This window comes from Pseudorca crassidens, chromosome X (genome assembly GCF_039906515.1).
Source record: "Pseudorca crassidens isolate mPseCra1 chromosome X, mPseCra1.hap1, whole genome shotgun sequence".
Classification (NCBI taxonomy): Eukaryota; Metazoa; Chordata; class Mammalia; order Artiodactyla; family Delphinidae; genus Pseudorca; species Pseudorca crassidens.
The window spans coordinates 73885473-73900594 of record NC_090317.1 but is presented as its reverse complement, the minus strand read 5'-3'; positions in this window follow the sequence as shown (position 1 = coordinate 73900594).

Below are 15122 nucleotides of genomic sequence, written 5' to 3'. Positions count from 1 at the left end.
AGCAAAGGCTATGAAAATTAAATTATCATTGGAACCAGAGCCTACAAAAGCAGGCCACGACCAGTGTGCTATACCTAAACAGGATGAACTGCCTGCTAAAATAAAAGATTTAAATAGGACCCAGAGTCTTTCAACATAATAGCCAAAATGTTCAAGATACAATAAAAAATCATCTGGATCTTCATAAAAAGAATCAGAGCCAGAAAAATCACAATGTGAAGAGAAAAAACAATCAAATAACACCAACACCAAGATGAATCAGATGTCAGAACTATCTGTCAAGGATCATAAAACAGCCATCATAAAAATGCTTCAACAAGCAGTTACACATTCACTGCAAACAAGTTAAAAAATAGAAAATCGGGTTTCCCTGGTGGTGCAGTGGTTGAGAGTCCGCCTGCCAATGCAGGGGACGTGGGTTCGTGCCCCGGTCCGGGAGGATCCCACATGCCGCAGAGCAGCTGGGCCTGTGAGCCATGGCCGCTGAGCCTGCGCGTCCGGAGCCTGTGCTCCACAATGGGAGAGGCCACAACAGTGAGAGGCCCGCGTACCACACAAAAAAATTAAAAATCCCAGAAAATAAATGGAAGTTACAAAAAACTGGAAATTATGGAACTGGAAAATACAATACAGAAATTTAAAACTTGCCTCATAGGCTCAATAGTAGAGTGGAGATAACAGAGGATAAAATCAGTAAATTTGAGCACTGGTCAGTAGAATTTACCATATCTGAAAAACAGAGACAAAAAGGATTAAAAACAAAATGAAGAGAATCTCAGGTACTGAGAAACGATAACAAAAATCCAACATTCTTTTCATCACAGTCCCAAAATGAGAAGAGAATGAGAATGCAACTGAAAGAGTATTTAAAAAAGTAATGTTTGAGACTTCCTAAAATTGGTAAAATACATAAATTTACCCGTGCAAGGAGCTGAGTGAACACCACAAAGTATAAACCCAAAAAATCCAAACCAAGGCACATCACGAATAAACACCAAAAGCCCAGTATATAAAAGGAAAAGTTGATAAATTGAATTTCATTAAAATTAAAAATTATTGCTCTGCATAAGACTTTTAAGAGGATTAAAAATCAAAGACTGGGAATGTTATTTGCAAAGCACATATCCAACAAAGGATTCCTATCTAGAATGTATAAAGAACTCTCAAAACTCGATAATTAAAAAAGCAAACCATCCAATTAGAACATGTGCAACAAACATGAATAGACATTTTACTAAAGATTGTATACAAGGGCAAATAAGCACATCATTAGAGAAATGGTAATTAAAACCATAGTGAGTTATTACAACATACCTATCAGAATGGCTAAAATAAAAAATAGTGACAACACCAAATGCTAGCAAGGATGCAGAGAAACTGGATCACTCATATATTGCTGATGGAAATGTAAAATAGTTAAACCACCCTGGAAAGTAGACTGGTAGTTTCTTTCTTAAATTAAGCATACAATGACCACATGACCCAGCAATTGCACTCTTGGGCATTAATCCAAGAGAAATGAAAACTTATGTTTACACAAAAACCTGTACACAAATGTTCATAATATCATAGTAGCCCAAAACTAGAAACAATCGAGATATCCTTCGTCAGGTGAATGGGTAAACAGACTGTGGTACACCCATATTGTGGAACAATAAAAAGAAACAAACTATTGATAAAAACAACTACTTAGATAAATCTGCAGGAATTATGTTGAGTGAAAAGAAAGTTAACCCTGCAGGTTACTTACTGTAGGATTCCATCTATATAGCACTTTTTTTTTTTTTTTTTTTTTTTTGCGGTATGTGGGCCTCTCACCGCTGTGGCCTCTCCCGTTGCGGAGCACAGGCTCCGGACGTGCAGGCTCAGCAGCCATGGCTCACGGGGCCCAGCCGCTCCGCGGCATGTGGGATCTTCCCAGACTGGGGCACGAACCCGTGTCCCCTGCATCAGCAGGCGGACTCTCAACCACTGTGCCACCAGGGAAGCCCTATATAGCACTTTTGAAATGATGAAATTATTGAGTTAAAAAACAGATTAGTGGTCACCAGGAATTAGGGAGAGGCATGGAGGTAGAAGGGTGGTGGGTATGTTTATAAAAGGGAAACATAAGAGATCCTCATGGTAAAGGAACTGTTCCATGTCTTAACTTTGGAGGTGGATACATGAACCTACATGTGTGATAAAACGGCATAGAATTAAACACATACACATACAGACAGAGAGACAGACAGACAGACACACACACACATGAATACAAGCAAAACTGAGGAAAGCTGAATAAAATTGATGGGTTATAACAATGTTAATACCATGGTTATGATGTTGTACTATAGTTTAGCAAGCTGTCACCCTTGGGAGAAACTGGGTAGAGGGTACATGATAATATTATGGAATATTATTCAGCAATAAAAAGGAATAAAGGATATTAACTTCCAGAATTGCAGTGTGAGGAATGCTGTGAGCCGTCTCCCCAGAGAAACAACAATCTCAATGATGAAAATTATTTTTAAAACAACCATTTAAAGTCTCTGGAAACTGTTCTAAAGATATACACCAAATGGAGAAACATCTATTCGAAAAAAGGTGTGACAGAGTCTGTGGCCTTTGAGTCATGACACACTTCCTTATCAACACCCCAGCTCCTACACCAGTCATGTGTGTCCAAGAAGACAAGCCTCTCTCCTCATCTAGCTCCCAGTCTGGCACTATGGTTTCATCTTTGGAGGGGCAAGCCAACAGCATCTCTCATTCCTCCAAGATTCATATTTCAGAAGCTCTACTTTGGGCAAACACTGCCAAGAGGACCAGTCTCCTTTCCCCAACCCAATCTCCATTGATAAGGTAGAAGCTTGACTCCAGGCATGACAGGCTGAGAAAGTTCGGTCTCAAATGCCCTTGTTCCACCTTGTTTACAGGGTAAAGGGGCAAGTTCAAAAGTGACTACTGTCTCAGCTGTGAGCCCTGCTCATAGAGTAGTAGTGTCACAGTAGCAGAAGAATCAGGCCACTGCCCACTCCCCCAACTCCTGTATAAGGGCACAGAGTTTCTGCCCAAGAGAGAGACAGACCATAAGAACAGAGAACTCACACTTACATGGGCAATTAATCTACAACAAAGCAGTCAAGAATATACAATGGGGAAAAGACAGCCTCTTCAATAAATGGTGTTGGGAAAACTGGACAGCTAAATGCAAAAGAATCAAACTGGACTACTCTCTCACACTATGCACAAAAATAAACTCAAAATGGATTAAGGACTTAACTGTAAGACCTGAAACCATAAAACTTCTAGAAGAAAACATAGGCAGTATGCTCTTTGACACTGGTCTTAGTAATATTTTGGGGCATATGTCTCCTCAGGGGAGGGAAACAAAAGCAAAAATAAACAAATGGGACTATATCAAACTAAAAAGCTTTTGCACAGTGAAGAAAACTATCAACAAAATGAAAAGGCCACCTACTGAATGGGAGAAAATCATTTCAAATGATAAATCTGATAAGGGGTTAATATCCAAAATACACAAAGAACTCATACAACAACTCAATGTCAAAGAAGCAAACAACCTAATTAAAAAATGGACAGAAGACCTGAATAGATATTTTTCCAAAGAATTCATAGGGGGACTTCCCTGGTGGTCTGGTGGTTAAGAATCTGCCTTCCAATGCAGAGGACGTGGGTTTGATCCCTTGTTGGGGAATTAAGATCCCACATGCCACGGGGCAACTAAGCCTGCATGCCACTAGAGAGAAGCTTGCCCACGCACCACAATGAAAGATCCCACATGCCACAACGAAGATCCCATGTGCCGCAACTAAGACCCGACACAGCCATAAAAATAAAATAAATACATTTTTAAAAAAATAAACTATACATATTTTTAAAAAATGCAAAGGAAAAAAACCCAAAGAATTCATATAGCTAGCCAACAGGCACATGAAAAGATGCTCAACATCACTAATCATCAGGGAAGTGCAAATCAAAACCGCAATGAGGGGCTTCCCTGGTGGCGCAGTGGTTGAGAGTCCGCCTGCCGATGCAGGGGACACGGGTTCGTGCCCCGGTCCGGGAAGATCCCACATGCCGCGGAGCGGCTGGGCCCGTGAGCCATGGCCGCTGAGCCTGCGTGTCCAGAGCCTGTGCTCCACAAAGGGAGAGGGCACAACAGTGAGAGGCCCGCATACCACAAAAAAAACAAAAATAACAACAACAAAAAAAAAACCACAATGAGATATCATGTCATACCTGTCAGAATGGCTGTCATCAAAAAGACAACAAATAACAAATGTTGGCAAGAATGTGGAGAAAAGGGAACCTTCATACACTGTTTGTGGGAATGTAAATTGGTGCAGCCACCATGGAAAATAGTATGAAGGTTCCTCAAAAAATTAAAAATATAACTACCATACAATCCAGCAATTCCATTCCTGGGTATTTATCTGAAGAAAATGAAACCACTAATTAGAAAAGATATACGCACCCCTATGCTCATTACAGCATTATTTATAATAGCCAAGATATGGGAAGCAACCTAAGTGCCCATCAATAGATGAATGGATAAAGATGTGAGATAGATAAATAGATAGGTAGATATACACACAATGGAATATTACTCAGTCACAAAAAAATGAAATCTTGCCATTTGCAACAACATGGATGGACCTAAAGGGTATTATGCTAAGTTAAATAAATCAGACAAAGACAAATACTGCATGATTTCACTTATATGTGGAATCTAAAAAACAAAACAAATGAACAAACATAACAAAACAGAGACAGAGTCATAGATTCAGAGAACAAACTGGTGGTTGCTAGAGGGGAGGGCAGTGAGAAGAGGAGAGAAAAAAGTGAGGGAGATTAAGAGGTACAAACTTCCAAATGCAAAATAAATGAGTCACAGGTATGAAATATATAGTGTGGGAATATAGTCAATAAATATGTAATATCTTTGTATAATATATGGTAACTAGATTTATCATGGTGATCATTTTGAAATGTACAGAAAAATCAAATAACTATGCTGCATAACAGGAACAAACAATGTTGTAGGTCAATTATACTTCAAAAACAAACAAACAAACTCATAGAAAAAGAGATCAGATTTGTGGTTACCAGAGGCAGGGAGTGGGGAGACAGGAAATTGGATAAAGGCAGTCCAAAGGTACAAACTCCTAGTTATAAGATAAATAAGTACTAGGGATGTAGTGTACAATATGATAAATATAATTAGCACTGCTGTATATTATAGTTGAAAGTTGTTAATCCTAACAGTTCTAATCACAAGTAAAACATCTTTTTTTATTTCTTATTTTTGTATCTATATGAGGTGATGAATGTTCACTAAACTTATTGTGGTGATAATTTTATGATGCATGTAAATCAAATCATTATGTTGTATACCTTAAACTTATATAGTGCTGCATGTCAATTATATCTCACTAAAACTGAAAGAAAAAAAATTTTTTTAAACAGAGAGCTCTGTAGCCCTCTTCAAAGGAACTGACATTATTTGGAATAGAGTGTGGGGAAGTTCATGCCTGAGAGTGTTGTTCAAAACAATGGAGACCTTGATGGTGAACAATTAAAAGGAGGTTAGTAGCTCCAGAATACTCAAAGCAACAAGCAAAATGGTATACCACCTAGAAGTTTAACAGAAAGACACAGAGCCTATGTGGGATCTGAGCAGCCCCAAACCTTGGTTAACACTCTGCTTCTACAAAGGGAATCTACTTTAATCAGATTAGACCATGGAGTGATTCATACCCCCAGGCCATCATTACAAACAACAGACAAATCAGCTAGCAATTAGTTGAGGCTAACAACTGGGTGGGATACCAGAGGAAGACCAGCCCAGGCATTCAAGGAGACTATGCACTTGCCCAAGGCTGTGCCTCTGAGGAGTGACAGAATAGGCAGCATACTGTGGGTGAAACAGATATCACTGAAATAGTCCAGCCAAGTCACTAAACCATAACCAAGAAAACAAGCAAACAACAATAAAAACAAGCCCCCAAGGGACCAGGGGAATCAGTATCCAGGGTTGCTACAATATATTATCTAAAATATTCAGTTTTCAAAAAAATTACAAGATGTGCAAACAACAGGAAAGTGTGACCCATAAACAGGAAATAAAGTAGGCAATATGAACTGCCTGTAGAGAAGCACAGATGTCAGACTTAGTAGACAGATTTTAAAACAGCTATGATAGATATGTTCAAAGAACTAAAGGAAACTAAGATTTAAAAAGTAAAGTAAGCTATGATGGCAATGTCTCATCAACTAGAAAATATCAATAAAGAGATAGGAATTATTTTTTAAGAGAACCAAATGGAAATCCTGGAGCTAAAAATATAATAAATGGAACTTTAAAATTCACTAGAGGGGTTTAAGAGTAATTAGAGCTGGTAGAAAAAATCTGTGAACTTGAAGATAAATCATTAGAGATTATACAATCTGAAAAACAGAGAGAAAAAAGGAAGAAGAAAAAACTAACAGAGCCTCAGAGAAGTGTGAGACATCATTAAATACAGCAACATACAGGTAATGGGAGTACCAGAAGGAAAGGACAGAGAGAAAAGCACAGAAAAATACTCAAAGAGGTAATGACTGAAAAATTCCCAAATTTGATGAAAAACATTAACTCACACACTGAAAAGCTTGATAAACTCCAAGTACAATAAAGACAAAGAGAGCCACACCAAGATACATCATAGTCAAAATGTTGAATGACAAAGACAAGGAGAAAATCTTGAAAGCAGCAAGAGAAAAACATATCATCACATGCTAGGGGCCCTAATAAGATTAGCAGCTAACTTCTAATCAACAACAATGAAGACTATAAGGCAGTGGGGATGACATATTCAAAGTGCTGAAAGAAATAAAAATTATCAACCAAGAAACATATATGGCAAAACTATTTTTCAACAATGAAGGAAAAATTAAGACATTCCCAGTTTGGCAGTTACTCTAAATGTAAACATGGGGTAACCATATGAAACAAGAAAAATGAAAACATGTCCACACAAAGACTTGTACATGCATATTCATAGCAGCATTATTCATGTTAGCCAAAGGGTGGGAACAAACCCAATGTCCATCAGTTGAAGAAAGGATGAACAAAATGTATATCCATACAATGAAATATTATTTGGCCATAAAAAGAAATGAAGTACTTACTGATACATGCTAAACATGAATGAGCCTTGAAAACATTATGCTAAGTGAAAGATGTCAGTCACAATAAAAACATATTATTCCATTTGTATGAAATATTCATAATAGGCAAATCTATAGAGGTACAGAATAGATTAATGGTTGTTTAGGGCTGGGGGCAGGGGTGGGGGGAGCTGAAGGGTGATGGCAAAGGGGTTTGGAGTTTCTTTTTGGATTAATGAAAATGTCCTAATATCGATGTGGTGATGGTTGCATGACTGTGAATATACTAAAAACCAGTGAACACTTCTATGGGTAAACTGTATAGTATGTGAATTATAGCTCAATAAAGCTGTTACCAAAAAAAGGGGGGGCGTAAAGTATCAATATCTGATACACACAACATGTAGAATATAAAAACATTATATGATCAAAATAAGTAGAATCCTAAAAAGTGTATACTGTGTTATTCCATTATATGAAATTTTAGAATACTAACAGAAAATATATCCATGGTTGCCTATGGGGGCCAAGGATTAACTGAAAGTGCAAATGAGAGAACTTTCAAGTGTGATAAAAATGTTTTATATTTTGATTTAAAGTGGTAAAAATACAATGTACACATTCATAAAAACTCACTGAGTTATAACATTTGAGATATGTGCATTTCACTGTATGCAAATTTTATTTCAATTACAAGAGAGAATATAGGAGACAAGAGAAAGGAAGAGAGGAGGGAGAGAAAGGAAGAGGGGAGGGAGCAGACATAGAAGCTATTTATAAAGTAGAATCTATAAATTTGGCATTTAGTAGGATATAAAGAGTAAGGAAGAGGAAGGGATCTAAAATAACAAAAGGTGGCAGAGTGATATTCTATAAGAATCCTGGCTTAAAAGCCAGATAGTCCTCCACGACCTGTCTGTGAGACTCTGGCAATCTCACCTCTCTGAGCCTTGGTTTATGCATCTGTAAAAAAGAATTATGATCCCTCTTTCACAAGGTTTTTATGAGGATTAATGAACTAATACATATAAAGCATCTAGAGGTCTTTATTATTATGACTTCAGATTTCTAACTTTGCCCCTAGATAGGTCAAGCTCTGCCTCTGGGATGGGGTAGGGGTCTTGGATACAGGAAGGATTTATATAAGGAATACCTGAAGGAAGGAGCCAGAAGTGAAAATGAGCAGCGGTTTCCCAGCATGCTGAGGGATGGCCTTAGAGCCCAGGATGAAAGTTGCTAGATCTATTTCTAGGAGCCCTCTCCCCACCTAATTCTTAAGCTGGGAGGTGGGATGCCACTGGTATCCTTACTCTGCCAGCTCATAATCAGAGAGGCATAAACCCTCCAAACTTGTCTGGGTGGTCAGGCTTGGCCTTGAACTCATTTTCTGGCTCAGTAGGTAGAGTAGTACTCTCTCTGAGAGCAATGGGACGTTTCCCTGAGGTCCACAGAGAAGCCTACATCTTTTGCATCAGATCAAGAGCCTGCTTCCTCTTCCATCCACGCCCTAATGTCCAAAGGTGTGCAGAGCCCAGAGGGTGAAAGGTGGGCCAGCTGGGCTCTGGGCCATGTCTGCCCTGCCAGAGCTACCTGGCAAAGAACGATAGAAGCTAAGTCATGGCTCCTGAGTTAACTTCAAGGCATACTTGGGAAGGCTCATGCTCTTAGACTTTGAGATGGGTGCTCAGGGATCTTAGGGGCCTTCAGGCTGGTGACTTTGAGACTGAGCATGCTCTGAGAGAAAGTATCCCATTCCCAGTGTCTTGAACACCTTCTTTCTCCATTCACTCCCCACATCCTTAAAAGAGCCCTGATGTGGGGGGGGGTGTCCTGGATACAGGCCAAAGTGGGCAGCAGCCCCTCTCAGTGATGGCCTGAATCTTACCAGTCTCAGGACTTGACCAAGTTGTGTCTTTCCCCTGTCCCAAGAGAGAGCTATGTTCATGGCAGCACTGCAGAGAGGGTCGAGGTAGCTATAAGGGGCTGGGGAAAGTGGCCAGTAATTTGGAGGTCTGACAGCCTTTTTTCACAAGTCACCTCAGGTGAGAAAAAGTAACCTCAGTTACCATGGGGGGGGTGGGCAGCAGAGGCTAATTTACAGAACCCTTAGCCTAGACTCAGAACTCCTGGGTTAGAATCTGTTTGCTCCTGTGCACAGAGTCATGCTGGGTCAGCTCAATCCGAGGCAGCTCAGTCCTAGGCAGCATCACCTCCCTGAAGCCCAAATCATATGAAACCCAATGTAGAGGGTGGAGGCGGTCCAAAGAGCAGCCAGAGAAGTCAGAGAAGATGAAAGGCTCCAGAACACTAGAACAGGCTTGGGGACCCAAAATACCACAGTAGAGAAGTTCAAAGCATAGTAAAGGAGGAAGACAGTTCTTCGCATATAATTTAGTTCAGTCCTTACTATGTCTGTGCACAGAAATCTTTCCCTCCCTAACTGACTCTCACATAGAAACATTATCCCACTTTTGATATTCTAGCCTGAGCTGTGCCAGCCTAGAAGAACTCCTGCTCAGAACAGCTGTCTCAACTTCACCCCCAGATCACTGTAGCAATGGCTTTTCTCCATGTCTACCACGTTGGTTTCTCTGGCTTGGAAAAGCCACCTTTTTACTTTTATGGTCCATAAATTTAAGGTACCCAGATATTATACGAAGGCAATTTAGGGACTCTGAGAAGAGTTTCACCCTCCCCTTGGGTACACCAAAAAGGTGAATCATCAGTGATTTCTTGGGGAAGAGGGTGAGTCTTAATTAGTTACTAAACTCAGAAGACATTGGTCATCCACATCCCACAAATGAGCTGAAAGCCAGAAGCACTCCTTGAAAAATAGGTCCTTATTGGAATAGTCTAGAGCTGAGCTCAGACTTCAGAACAGGAAGAGAGAGACTGATAACTGACATATCAGAGCCTCAAAGGGCATCCACTCAAGAGGCCACATAGCTGCTACAACAAACAGGCCCAGATGTGAGTTTAGATCAACCTTTGAAAGCGCTGAGCTTCCCTGAGGGATACCTTGCAGAAGCCTCACCTGCTTTTCCTCCTAAGCTCCCAGACCATGTGTGAAGTTCACACCAACTCCAAGAGATCCACTGGCTTCCTTCCTGAAGACCTAGGGATTCAGCCTCCTTTCCTTTCCTCTGTAAAGCTGCCATTGGCACGCATCCTTTTAGGTGCGGCACAACTCTCCTTTGGGCTGGCTAAAGGGTGAGATAAAGTCATCCTGGCACTCCCTCCAAAATAAATCCAAAGAAAACCCTCAGGTAGAGAGCTCTGTCGACTACCACCAAGGCAAAACAGAAGTAACAAAAGCAACACGTTGCACGTACTAGGTTTGGTGAATTGTTACAGTGGAATGAACATAAAATGGCAAAGCTTCCATCTTCCAAAGTTCCCAGATTGAGGAGATTGAGAATGAAGATGTTGGGCTCTATCTCCTGACTCCTTTCTGAGATAGCCACTAGAAGGTCTGTGGGGCTTTCTCCCTCTGCATTCATTATCCTGAGGGTGGGAATCACTTCCCCGTAACACTCCCTCACACACATTTGTCCCACTCATACCTGAGCAGCAAGGGCACAGAGACTCCCTTTCTCTGGATCTCGGAGGATGTTTGTCCTGAGGGGCATGAAGACAAGCACCCAGCCCACAAGTCTCTGCTATACACAGAAATTGTTCCCTCTGAGAATTTCTTGTTAGCTGAGAACCAGACTTAATAACCTGCTAGGGAATGTGTCTCAAGCAACAGAATAAAGACACCATGAGAGACGAAAAGGGAACGCCTACCTTGTCCTACAAGGAACAGTTCAGGGTGGACTAATACATACTAAGGGCCATGTAGCAGACACTTTAGAGCCATCATGACATTTTATCTACACAACAACCTTATGAAGTAGCTATTTTTCCCATTTTGCTGATAGGGAAACTGATAGGCTCTGATGGCTTGTGCTGGGCTGGGAGGCAAAACCAGGCCTGCCTGACTCCAGTGTCTGTACTGTTTTTACTACCAAAGTGCTGCTTCCCAAAGAGGGTGCGAGCCATAGACTAGAGACCACAAGGCCAGCTGAAAGAGGCAACTTTTAGATCACTGTACCATGCCCCAAAACTAAGGAGGAGAATCACAGACCCTCCAGGGGACAGGACAGCTACAGAGCCAAAGTGCAGCATATGCCAGGGTGTGGGCCCCTAGCCAGAAGCGGTACAGGAGCAGGTTGTGGGAGGGACTGAGGGAGAAGCCCAAGTCTAGGAAACCCAGGTCTTCCTTCCATCAGAGTTCCAGATCACGGATGGACCAGCATCCAGGGTAACTTGGACTCTACTGCTCAGCCCAGTTCCGCTGCTTTACGACCTCCACTCAGTTCCCTTCTATATTCAGCTCTGCCGGTGGCAGAAGGTGAGGCAGACAGTAACTTGGTATTGAGTTGTGGAGGATGGAGGCCCTTCCTTGCCCCCTGATCCTGCCTTTCATCACCTTCACTAGGCAGCTCCCTATGGCTTGATGAGGCAGGAAGCTGCAAAGAGGGGCTTTCTGGCCTTCACAAGCAATCTACACCAGATCCCAGACCAGGAGCCTTTTGACCAAGGCCTTGCCCAGCCTAGGGGGCTGGCTCCAGAGAGGATCTAAAGAGCAGTGCTGGACAGACCCCATCTGCCCAATGCCAACTGGAAAATCTACTTCTGTCTCTATAGATAGGTCTCTTGTCGACCCATGAGAAACTACCCAGTGAATAAAGAAACCACTTCCCTCATTATGGGACACCCATTGCACTGAAAAGAGAATCTCCATGGGGAAGAGGCTGTGGTTGCCTCCCAATGCTGGTCTATTACATCTCCCCTTTCTCCTTAGGGCCCTAGGTCTCACTCTGACCTTACTTACCACTGTCAATCCTTTAGCAAAACAGAACATGGAGTCTCTCAGACTGGAGCAAAGAAGACCTTGGGAAGGAGGGTATGCAGGAGGGAAGTTCTCACTCCCAGGACCCTTACAGTGGGCCCCATGGTAGGGCTCTGCCTCTTTCTCATTGACTCTACTGCCACATATCCAGCTCCAGGCATGTGACACTCTCTTTTTAACACTCTGGCCTGTGAGGGCAACGAAGCCAATCTTTGGTTTTTCCTGGGCATGGCAGAGGCAGCAGGAAGCATTTGCACAAAGAGCTTCCTGAAGCACTCTGGGGGAAGCATGGGGCAATGACAGAAACCCAAACAGCTCAGCTTCCACAGCAACATCTCTGAGCCAACCATGGCTAACCCTTCTCTGGGACTGACACACTGTCTGTACTACATCCAGGCTCCAAAGGGTCAGAGGCCTGGCCCCTTCCCTCTCTGTCCCTGGCCTGTGTTCACAGGGTGGTCACCTCTCACCTGCAATTTCAGTGAGGAAGTATTTGAGGGCTAGGTTCCCTCCCAGCCAATATTACAGAAACCTGATTCCCAGATGTCCTAGAGACCTCCTCCTCAGCCCTGGTTCCCTCTCTGACAAATATACTTCTTTCTCAGGTGATCCTCAAGATTATGATTGATACCATTTATTAACCCACAGTTAAGGTGAGAGCCAGTCCCCTACACTGAGAGGCATGGCTTTGACCCCTACAGTCTAACAACAGCTCAACCTTACAAGGCCCTTAACATCCGAATAACAAGAGTAGCCCACATACAGTATAACAGATGGCACCTCAATTCTCTGTACTGTGAAATGTGGGGACTTATATCCAGCCCAAAACAATAACCTTTATTAAGAACTCTGGATATAGCTGGGGCAGTGTACTTCCATTCTTACTATGAGAAGCAAGAGGAAATAGCTTTAAATTTAAGCAGGAAAGTTGAAAATTGGAAGCAAGGTTGCCAGCGAATGACAGAACTGGGAGAGACTTGGAAGTTAAAGAATCTCTAACCACCGCCCATAGCAATCCTCAATGTAGAAAAAATGCTGGTCCTCCCAAATATGGACTAGAAGAGAACTTCTTTGGAGAGAGAAGGAAATGAATGTGGTGTCAATGGGGCTAGGATCCTAAAGTGGTTTCTTCCATGTCTTTCCATTTTTCTATCCCAGAGGGTGTCTGAATCCTCTTTGTTCAAGCTACCCTTTCTGTGTACCAAACCCTAGAATCATAAAACCTTGGATGGCAAAAAGTTCTTCTTATCGGTATTTAACTACAAGAAAGTCATTCAATTTCTGCTTAGATACCTTCACTGAGGAGAATTTAGTACCTCCGGAGGCAACTACGAGGGAAAGACCCTCTTTTTCTACATTGTGTGGTTCATGTTTGGTATTAAAACACAGTCATGCTAGCAGATCTGTTAGAGCAAAGCCACATCCCTATAATGGGGAGGGGATGGTTTCACTTGAAGTGTCTATTCATCCACTTGCTTACTCATTCATTCATTCATTCATTCATCCAACAAATACTGACCATCTATGTATTAAGCACTATACTTGCTGCTAGATAAACAGGGAGAAACAAAAACAGACATGGCTCCTGCTCTGATGAAGTTTGGAGTGTAGTGGTTGAGACAGTAATAAACCAAGGAATCACACAAATAAGGGTGAAGCCCAACTGAGGTAAGTACTGTGAAGAAAGGAAGACATTTCTTTGAGAGATATAACAAAGGAACCTGACCTATCCTAGATGGACTGGTCTAGGAAACCTTCCTTGAGGAAGTAATGCTAGAGCTAAGATCTGAGTATTAAGTAGGATTAGCCAAGCAAAACAGATGGAGGTGGGAAGTGGAGAGAGTGTTCCAGTAAGTGGAAAAAGCATGTGCAAAGGCCCTGTGGCCAACAATGAATGGTATATTTGGAACTAAAAGAAGGCCAGCATGGCTGGAGCATAGAGCATGAGGGAGAAAGTGATGTGAGCTGAGGCTAGAGATGTAAGTTTGACAAGATCTTACAGGATCTCATAGGCCATATTGATAGTTCTTTATTCTTTTAGGAGTCATAGGAAATTATTGGAGGATTGTTATACAAGATGATAACACAAGCAGATTTAACTTTTGAAAACATCACTCTGGGTTGGAGAGAAGGCAGCATGGATATGTGGAGAACAGTCTACTGTAATAGATAAAATGAGAGATGACAGCAAAGTAGACAAGGGTGGTGGCTGGCAGTGTCATTGGAAAGATGTGGATGGACTAAGAAACTTTTAAGAGGTAAAACAGAACTTAGTGATGGATTGGATATGAGGGAGAGGGATTGCTGAGAATAACTCCTAGGTTTCTGAATTGCATAACTGGGTAGTTGGAGATTCCATTCACTGAAAAAAAGGGGACACTGGTAAAGAACCAGATCTCAAGGAGGAGATCCTAGGTTTGGTCTTGGGTGTATTGAACTTGAGTTGTGTTTCAGTCATCTCAGTAGAGATATAAATATGGGATACATAACATGATCATAGACAAGATTTCCTAGTGAAAGAGTATAAGGGGAGAATATAATGCAGATTTGAGGAACTCCAACATTGAAAAGCCAGTTAGAGAAAAATGAGCCCCCAAAGGAAACCAATAAGGCATTCTCAGAGAGGTAGGAGAAGAACAAAGAGGCTAATGGAAGAAAGTGTCTCAATAAAGAGGAAGCAGTCAATAATGTCAAATACCACTGAGATGCCAAGTAAGATAATGATTGAAAGAATTCTTTGAATTTAATGGCATGAAGGTCATTGGTGACCTGAGTGAAAGCACTTTCAGGGTAGTGATGGGGAGGAAGCATGTTTGGAGTAGACTGAGGAGTTAATGTAGACAACTCTTTTGAGTTTATTCTGGCAGGGGAGAAGAATGACTGATAATTGCATGAGGGTGTGGAGTTGAGGGTGACATTATTTTTAAGATGGTAGAGACTGTTTTACCTGCTACTGATAAGGGTGCAGTTGAGAGAAAGAGGTTGAATACATAGGAGAGAAAAGGTATTGTTAGTAGTGTGAGAAGGAGGGAGGGGATAGGCTAAAAACACCAGTGGAAGGAATGGCCCTCTG